Consider the following 10,731-nt stretch of genomic DNA (forward strand, 5'->3'; position numbering starts at 1 on the left):
TGGCAAAATGCCAATGCACAATATTTGCCATTCAACTGCAGTTAAATGTTAGTATCTTTGGCTGGGATTTGCTTAGGGAGAAACCTCCCTTAGGTTTCTCTGAAAATCCCAGCCTTTATGCATATTATTGAATATTTCTTTCATTATTTGAAGCAGTATGTTTAAAGAAGACAGTGACTTGCTAAGAGAAATTTGAACCTTTTCCAACATCTCTTGATCTTTGGTTTCACCTGCAATAACTGTCAGAGCTGGATCTGTGGTTTTAAGCAACTCTAAACTAACTTTCTTTGCTTGTGCTTGTACGGTATGCAGTCAGGTCCCTGTGAATGTGTACTTAGTGTCCTGAATGCATCTACACGTGTTAGGAAAACACACTTTTAATATGTGTTGCTTACACAGAGAATTTAGACCCAGTCAGGAATTTTTTAGGTATGTGCTACTGGCAAGAAACAGTTAGCTGTGGAGCCAGACATTTCCTGAAAATGCCTTCAATGAAGCTTGCTAGGAAGGTCTTTCAGGACTGGAAAGACAGAAAACGCAAAGGTTCATTTCAGAAGTTTGTGCTGCCCATAGCCTAGCGATTAGGCCTGTCTGCTGAGATGTAGGAAACTTGCATTCATTGTAGTACTCTGTCTGACGCTCAGCAAGAACAGAATAACAGCTTCCTGAAACTTAGTCGCCTTACTGCCGAGCTGAAGACTCAGGCTTTGTCTCCTGATGGAGCTCTTCAACCATGAAAGTTTCTACAGTCTTTAACTCTAAAATGGTGACTTTTAGTGTCCTGATGCTAATACTAATATTAATAATTCTGAGTCAGATTTAATGTGAATTTAGCCCTGAACACTACCTGCCACTCTGCAGTGTCAGTTTTCTGCTGCTGAGGACACTTACTAGGTTCTGTGAAAGCCAGGGTACAGCTCATACTGAAGACTGTTTAACCCATTATGAAGGCAGGACCACTTCAGCAGAGCAGATTGAAAAGCTGCTCCCAGAACACCTCATAGGAGTCTTTCCAAGTTTAAGGGCATGCAATCTCTTTTTCTAATTCAGCGAAAGCGGTGACTTGAAGACAGATGTTCTACCTTGCTCATTACTGCCACAGTTTAGTCTGTTTTGTGTTAACTGGGGAATGCTCATTTTCTTGTGGGATTTATACACAGAAGAAACTTCATAAATGGAAAGAGACAGGAACTAAAATATTGTGTGGGGTAGAATTCTCCTTTGTGTTTCTAATTTGACAGTTCATTTAGGCTTCTGCATGGCTGACATTTTTGTAAGCAGTCAGATGTAGGAGCATTTCTTGTCTCCTAGGTCTAGCTGTACAAACTCTCCATGTCCTGAATACAAGCTTCTTGGACATTTGATGCTTGCCATTGATCTTCTTTCACTCTTTTAATGTAAAGAAATCCAGATACCTCTCTAGAGACACAGAGAGAGGGAGTGCGTGGAAGCCATGATGCACTCAAACTGTTTGGCATCAATGATTTGGGGACCAAGACTGTGGACATCACTGACAGAGAGCATCTGCAGTTTAGATGGAGCCCTTAACATTTTTTCTGTGCTTTGTTGAGATCAGGATGCATAACTCAAATTCAACACAGTGTCAGACCATTTAGACACTGCAATAACTAACTTTGAAGTCCATTTATGGATTTATTTTTAAGTCAGTTAGGTGCTTTTGGAAATGCCATTGCATCTTTCAAATCCACCTAAAATTACATTCCCACGACATTTCATGGAGCTGGTAACATTTACAGTGTTATAAAGCTTGAACAACTTTAGCTTTGCAAACCTGGAATGTTCCAGGATTGTTTTATGTTATACACAGAAAGAGATTTTCTTTTTAAAAACAAATATATTTTTGGGCTGTGCATTTTCTAGCTTTTCTTCCAATGAATCTTCTTAAAACTTATTTTGGCTTTGGGGCACTCCGCTGTGTCATTGGTGGGAGGGAGAAAATCTACTGAGAACGATAATCATTCTCCACTACTCTGTATTTTACAGAAAATTATTTAAGATAAGATTTTAAATGATTACCTTGACAAATTCTAATACATATCTTGTAAATTGTATATAATATGCAGAACAAAAGACAAAACTTGAGTTTAAAAAAAAAATCCCAAACAGCTATATTCAAAACTATGTGGTGCATGTACATAGTTCATAATAGTAAGGATTTAATCATGCTTCATTATTAGTTCATATAACAAACTAAGTTGTGTATAATGAGATCGCCACATTGCTCTCCACAATTGTCATGGGTTATACATGAAAATGATATTTTCCAAAGAAATTATTGTAAGCAGAATGTTTGGTCCAGCTCTGTTTATTTTGCCTCTAGTTTAAATACAATATAATAATGAGTCCTAAATATGTGCTGTATGTTTGGCAGTGTCCCAGTAGTTCCTGGAAAGTAAGTCATCTCTGCACTATACAATGAAGGATGGATTTTGATCCACTCTTTGATCCACCTTCATGCACTAGAAGGAACAAAGCCTTGTTGCTTTGACTAAGAAAAAATGAGAAGGTATGGCTTATTGGTTATATCACAACCATGTGTAAATGTAGTTACGCTGCTTTTGAGACATGAATTAGTATCAATGTGCATGAGTGTCTTTGGGGAAGTTGCTGCTGAGGAACAGGTATGGAAATTTGATTTGTCATGAGAACCTCTCTTCAGTGACCCATCATCAAACAACATACTGCCTTTTTGCAGAGCTTTTCCCTCACTTGGTGGCTGATGCAGATGAACAAAAACTCAAAGCTTTTGTTTTTAGACTGACGTACAATGTCATGCTTTTATTATCAGTAGCTTAAATGAAAGTGTTCTTTTGCAATCACTAGTGCCTACAGTTTGAGACCTCTTCCATGTTGTAAGCTTTTCACAAGTTAAATGAGTGCAACACAAATGTCCGACTGGAATCGATGGGCATAATTTTCCCTTCTGGCAGAGCAGTAGTCAGACCTCCATCATTTATTCAGGTATTAGGATTGTGTGTTTGTCAAGAGTACTAGCCAAAAGGGGACTTTGCTGAATGCCAGCTGGTTGTGTAAAATCTCAGGATTTGAAAACTGGTCTCAACAGCTCATAGCAGCATGTTTGCTAATGTGCAGCTGTGGTCACATTAAAAGATACAGAACTACCATCCTTTGCCAAGTCTTGCACATTTTAAGCGAACGTACATTCTCTGAAAAAATAAACTCTAGTAATATGATTTAATCTCAATTACTGGAAGGCAGCAGAGATTACCATCCATAAATTAGTGTTTCATAATTAATATATGTATTTGAAACTATCAGTCAGGAAGAGTATTTTGGTTTTCATCTCATTTCCTCCTTACGACACAGAAACCTCCTTGATGCATATTGTATTTGACCACCTTGGTGTATTATATTTGACCGACTACCTAATGGTTCATGCCAGTAATCAGGTGGGGGACACTGGATAACAAGGAGATGCAATTGTAAAACAATCTGCAACGTAAACTATGCAGTGAGATGTCTGTGTGACTGATTATATATTTACATTATTAAAAAGCCAATGCTTTAGCTGCCTCCTTGTTTTTTCAGTACCTGAGTATTTAATTGCTGTTAATGATACAAGAAGTAGGATACTGTAAATATGCAGAATTGCAGTGTTTGAACTTAATAGGACTGATGAACTGTCAAGCCAAACATACACTTGCAAATTGATAGAACAGTGTGCAATTATTTTATGCATTGCTGGGTGAAACTCTCTAATAAGTAGAAGCTGATGACTGTGTAAAAGCTTAAAACTTTATTTGCATGTTCACATTGGTTAGTTAGGTATGTAAGTAAGCAATGTTAACTATTAATTCAAACCTAGTCGTTTCTTGTATTTTGCTCTTCCTTTTCTCTGTGGTATGTTTAGTCACTTACTTTGATTTATTTAAAACATAGATTTTTTGAGTTCCCACAGGGAGATGTTGTTTGTAAGTGCATAATAAAAGGGGACTCTCAGACCATCTGAGCTGCTTAGCTATTACCGTGCTGTGTAATAATCATTGGGTAAATGAAGCAAAGAATTGGCTGAGTTAAAAGCAGAGGTGGAGGAGTCTACCTTGTCTCAATGACATTTCTTCTTGTTTGTAACACAATGACTTTAAAACTGATCAATTTTGTAACTTCAGTGAAAGTTCAAGGAGCTGGAGAACACAACCGAATTGATTTCCGCCCCCCCCCCCCCTTTCCATGCAAACAGAATACTGGACATATGTGTTTAGGGGGAAAGTCAGCAGGGAAAGGGCAAACCTCCTGGAGTTTAGGGTCAAGGATCTCTGCTGTCTTCTGCTGCTTACACATCAGAGACAGCAGCTTCACTGTAGCTTGAACCCCAACAGAAATGAAGCAAGCTTTACAGGGAGGGCTTACAGAAAGACTATGGAATGGAGAAAGGACAGAGGAAGTTTTGTGTAAAGCAGAAAATAAGGACGAGTCTGGAGGAGGTTTTAGAAAATAGTAGAGAACTGAGATGCATCATTGTATGTGTTGGAAAAAGACACCCAGCTGCAGATCCAGAGGAGTCACACTGTGGGAGAAGCACAGCTGGCAAAAAGTGTGGAGGAATTGGAGAGTGAAAAGAAATAGATGTAACTCAGCAGGTGACCAGATACCCTAGTGTCCATGGACATGTCCTTTTCCTTGCCTTACCTTGGGACATGTGAGCATTTGTCTCAAATCTGGATTTATTTGATAAAATCTAGGATTTGCATGAAGCCAGCAGCCTGCTTGGCACCACCCACATCTTGAATTCCTGAGCACTGATATTTTGCAGATCCTCTACAGTTCATTGCACAAGCCCTGCACAGCTGCACATCAGACATACTGTGCAGACAGCTTATGCACAAGCAATAAATCTGATGCATTCTCAAAGGAATTACTCCACTGCACATGTTCACACCTATTTGTCTAAAAAATCATGAATAGAAACACAGTAAGCCATGGACTGAGGATAGTTCATGAGGATGAGTGGGAGATCCAAAGGCAGAGAAGACTATTAGCAATAGATTTGATAACTGGAACCTGAAGGAGGGGGCAATGTACAAAGAAAGGTAGGCAGAATTCAGCTGGGCTGTAGGAAGGGAGTACAAAGATGTTGGTAGGAAAGGGACTATGAAGCTTTCACAGCAAGGTGCTGCAAGACGCTAACATACAGGTACAGTGTTGGTCAGTAAGCTGTTACCAGAGGGCATTTTCTGATGTCAGTTTGTTTAAGCCTGAGAATAAACACAAGAAACTGCCAATGATTTTATTGGAAAGAAAAAAAAAAAGAAAAAAAAAGAAAAAAAAAGAAAAAGGGAAAAAGTTATAAATTAAAAAAAAAAAATTATTAACCCTAGCTCTTCAAAACAATGCATTCTACTTTCCAGTAGGAGTATTTCCAAATTTGACTTCAACTATTAAAAATGTTTTGATTTTTAAAATTTTGAAATAAAATTCAAATAACTTGTAAAGAAATGTTTCTGCTTGGGTGAAAGAAATGGAATGTAAGAAACAAATGACACAAGGAAACGGTGCCTTGTCTTTTGGTCAGGCTGAGCCCCATGCCACTAAGTAGCACCGAAGAGCCAAACGCCATAGCTCTCAAACTCTGTAACCATATAGCCCTATAAGGCAGTATTGCCCTTGCCGGTAGCAGACCATAAGCTTTCTCTTGCATTAGCAAAGTCTCAGTACTTAGGCTTTGTCTGGGCTTTGTCTGCAGCTCTGTTTCACTTGGCTTAACTGTGACATCAAGTACTCTAATTGACCAGGTATCTGCAGCTAATTTCTTTGGGGATTTTTTTTGCTTGTCTGTTTGCTTTTTTTTTTTTTTTTTCTGGTGCAACTGTAGCTTTATATAGATAAGAGCAACAAGTAGGTTTTCTATATTGAGTGAGGTATTTACAAATCTAACATGATGTAGCATTGAAAAATACAGGCCTAGTTTGAGAGCAGATGAAGTGGAGGCACAGGACATAGAGGAGTACAGGGGGGTATATAGGATGGGGGGACATAGGCTTGGCACTGGAGACCCCACAGCTGTGAGAAACTCAGCCATGGTCAGTTAAAGAAATGCAGATCTGGAGCTTGACAAAACTTGTTTTAGGGGTAATAAAGCAAACAGAAGAGTAATAGCCAACATACCTTAAAGTCACCATTTGTAATAAATAGGGATGTAGCATGAAGTTGCAGACCAATGAAGAAAGCAAAAGTTGTATAAGCGTTGTGGAAAATGTATGAAAGACCCCAAGTGGATCCTAGAGTGAAGAAGAAACCACCAACACAAACATATTTCTTCTGGCAAAGGACTTCAGAAGCTGAGAGCTTGCAGTAATGCCCCCCACTGAAATGAAACCGCCAGCCTTAAGACCCAGAGGAGCAGTGGAAGGGTGAGAATAACTCCAGGAAAATGGGAGAAATCTAGAAGTGAGTGTTACAATTTAAACTACATTTTTATTTATTTCCCTGTAACAGTTAGACGTGGACTAGTAATTACCAGAGTCTTAGGATTTCAGTTATTCTTGCGATACCTTCTTGGCTTTATACTTATATATGTGTATATGTATATGCATATATACACAAATATATATACTATGTATAGAAATCTACCCATAAACAAGACCGTGAGTGTAATAACTCCTTTTCTGTGGCTGGATTTACAAAATGCAGACTTTTCCTCATATGAGCTGTATATTTCATTGTGTGATGGGATATATGAACAAACAGTCTCTAATCATACCACCTTGTGGTACACACTCATTCAAACCATAGGTGTTGCCATCATGTCAGTAGGGATGCTGCTGCCTTTCAGTCATTTTCCCGTTGGTGGGAGGAGCCTGTAGTGCTGCTTTTGAGGTTTCCTACAAGAGGCTGTGTGACCTCTTCTACCCAAGTTAAACTCACATGAGAAATGAAACTTTTTTCAAAAGGACTGATCATTTAAGCAGGTTTGATCACATTTTCTTACATTATTAAGGCTCATCATGGCTTTCTTCTTATTCAAGGATGTGAAAATTAAGCTTTGCTTTGTGCCTTTTTTGAAACTGGTTTAAAAAGTAAGCATTATAAAATGGAAAACTGAAACTAATGCAAGGAGCCTTGTATATCTTAATGCTACTACACTAGCAAAATACTGTGTTCCGGACACAACTCTGCCTGGCAGTATTCTGCAGTAATGCAACACATGCCTGTTGGATCAGATGCAGACAGCTGCATGCTAGATGCACCCATGCTACGAGCTGGTGTGTTGTAAGTCAGTGCTTTCCAAAGGCACTTAGATATGTTAGCATAAAGCTAAATTAATCCTGCTGGGGAGCATATCAGGTGGCTTTTAGCAAGAAGGCTGGCCAGAGCACAGTCCTCTTTCCAAGGACTATAGGGTGTTTTTTTCAGTTTTTAGTGAGGTATTATGACTGCTTCCTGCAACAAATCAGTCCTAATTTTTTTTCAGGGAGCTTGAATACAACAGATTTTCTGTACAACTGTTCTTCCAGCATATGAGATGTGGTTTGCTCGCCCACCCCTGCCAAAGAGAATGGTCCCTGGTTGTCACTAAAATGGAATTCTGTTAAACTCTCTCCATTTGGGGAGCAAAATAGGAACTTTCTGTCACAGGAGGGTCATGTATCTCTCTGGTTAGGTTATGCCAGGATTAAAGCCTTTCTCTTCCTGGCTCAAATCCATTTTTTTTTTTTTTTTAATTCTAGGTCATTCAAAATCTTGCAGATAGTTACCAGAACCAAATTTTCCCATCAAAAACTCACTGCTTTGCCTGTCATAAGGTCTAGCATGAGAAAAAAATGTATCTAGCAGTGAAGCTATATGGATTTAAACAAATCAGCATGTTTACATACTTGTACTTTTTTTTTTTGCGATATTTTGTCTAGAAGTAAATCATGGGGCTGGGAGTGTCTTTGAGGACATATAGTCCAGCCATCTGCTCCGAAGTCAATCAGTCTTCAGTGATGGTTTTTTTGACCCACTTTTAGAGGCCTCCAGTGATGGAGCAGTTTATTCCCATTTATTCCAGTGCTTTTCTTTCTACTATAATTCAGAAACTTCTGTGCTACAGCATCTGTCAAGTGGGCAGTACTTCATTCCCAGCCACAGTCTCAGGTCCACCGTAAATGATGTAGGACTCTGGCTCCTGCTGGTGTATGCCTTAACTCCTACAGCATCGCAGTTTAATTCCAACCTCTCATTACTCTAGTGTATGGCAAATCTGTCTTTTTCTGTGCTTAATCTGTCTTTTTCCGTGCCTTCTCATTATATGGCCTTTCTGTGCTTCTGCACTGATTCTCTGCTCACTTCTTAGTGCTACAGAAAGAAAGACTGCCTTTTTATGCTGCACCCTTTTGGGTAGAAGCCATAGAGGCTTTTCTACAGATGTTGCTCGTGTTTATTTCTATCAGTTACAATAGGGGAGGAGGCAGAAAGGGAACCTCAAAAGAAAACAATCTTTTTTTAGGTGTGCCTTGCCAGCAACAAGAGCAGTTAGCAAGGAAGACTTGACATCATTCCTACCTTATTTACTAACAGGATCACTTTTGAAAGTAATTGAATATTACCAGTGTTTTAACAGCTCCTGTAGAAACACGCTTCTGTATAGAAAGCACACTTAAGATAACTGTATGCCATCTTGGTGTATAAAGATGTTGTTCTGAGTCATTTCCATCGTGTTGACTGTAAGTAGCTGACAAAGTAAGCTAAGCATATATACCTTCAGCAGTCTTTCAAGGAGACTTCCTGTTATGAATCAAAATCAAACCCCTTTTGGTCCATTTTGAGATGATGCAATGATTGTGGAAAGAAAGGAGAACAATTTTTTCCCATTTTCTTTAGTATTCTAAAGCCCTACAAATTAAACTCCAGTGCCAAGACTGGGCGTAGAGGAACCTGTTTTTCCTACCTAGTAGGATTGCATAGTAACTTGTCTTTTATGGTATCAGATTAACCATGGTCACGGACTATGTGTTTTTTTCTTTCAGAAATTTCAGTGTTCTTGTGTTCTGCAAGACTTTTCCCCCTGCTTTAGAATATAAGTGAAATCTAAAATCTGACTATTGTAAATAGATAATTGTATTCAGAAATAGAAGTATGCAGAAAGAAACAGATACTAAAGCCACATACTGAATAATTTCACTGAAATAAGGTAAATATATTTATTGTAGTCTATGTCCACAGCTTCCAGAAAAGTTGCCTGCAACCTGAACTCTACAGCAATAACTGCATTGGCGTTCTGCAAAAGTTTAACTTTCAGAAGCATTTCTTATATGACGCAATTAAAGAGCCACTTCAAAATCCTTATGAAGCTGACTTTCTTACAGTATATCTTCATTTACTTTAAAATGAAATTAAAATTCAACAAAATCTCCAGTCCTTATGAATCAAGGTCCAAGGCCATAGTTTGTTTATTTCTCAGTGCATTTCTTAGTTATTTGTCATCTGGAAATCAATGAGAAAGAGTATGTCAAACAAAAGGACACATTTGATATTATGACAAATCCATCTGATGAGGATCAAGAAGACCATCTGCTATTTCACCTCTCAGAAATGGGAGTTCTGTCAATCATTATGCAACAGGTGGGTACTCTCCCATGCTTTAAAATATGATTTTGCATTTCTTGTATTGGGATAAAGTGGATGTACTGACAATAGACAAGTTTGATTTGATCTTTAATAAAATGGTAAGAAACAGTCTGAACCAAGTTATTTTCTATTATATTTTGCACTGCTGATATGTAAGAGTGGTATTGATATTCCTTCTTTCAACTATTCAGAGAGGGAGGGGAAGTTATTTCCTGAAGTATTGGTGCAGCTGTACTGCTATATATCCTGTCAAACCTGTTATTGTTTTGAGATCATGTGCTGCTGGTTGTTGGGTTCTCCTCTGAAAGAAAGGAGAATGTTACGTTATCTGGGATAGATTCAAAAGTTGTATTTAGTTTCTATACTCAAATGCTACAGAGATGTAAGAGTTTAGTTTTCCCCTTTATACATCCCATTTTCTTCTGGTACATAACATTGTGTGAGTTTTGAAAAATACAGTTTCAAAGAATCAACATAAGAATGCCATTTTCCTGATTTTTTTTTTTGTCCTCCTGAGAAAAAACAGCACTAACATCTTTTACTTAACTGTGAAACACACTAGTGCCAAAGTAATTAAATGTAGTATTTATCACTCATTTCTCCCACCTTCCACAATCATGAAGTCAGAAACAAAATCTTGGCTTATGATGCAAAAACCAAAATTAACACCTGACCGAGATCAATTATCACAATTGACTGAGCAGATGAGGCCCTCTATAGACAGATAGGAGCAGCTTCACGCTCACAACCCCTGTCCTCATGGGGGACTTCAACCACCCCAACATCTGTTGGAGGGGCAACATGGCAGGGCATAAGCAATCCGGGAGGTTCCTGGAATGCGTCAATGATGACTTCCTTTTCCAAGTGGTAGAGGAGCCAACAAGGAGAGGTGCTATGCTGGACCTTGTTCTCACCAACAAGGAGGGGCTGGTGGGGAATGTGAAGCTCAAGGGCAGCCTGGGCTGCAGTGACCACGAAATGGTGGAGTTCAAGATCCTGAGGGCAGTGAGGAGGGCGCACAGCGAGCTCACTACCCTGGCCTTCAGGAGAGCGGACTTTGGCCTCTTCAGGGATCCGCTTGGTAGAGTGCCATGGGATAAAGCCCTGGAGGGAAGAGGGGCCCAAGAAAGCTGGGTAATA

Source organism: Pygoscelis adeliae, unplaced genomic scaffold (genome assembly GCF_000699105.1).
Source record: "Pygoscelis adeliae isolate BGI_AS28 unplaced genomic scaffold, ASM69910v1 Scaffold38, whole genome shotgun sequence".
NCBI lineage: Eukaryota > Metazoa > Chordata > Aves > Sphenisciformes > Spheniscidae > Pygoscelis > Pygoscelis adeliae.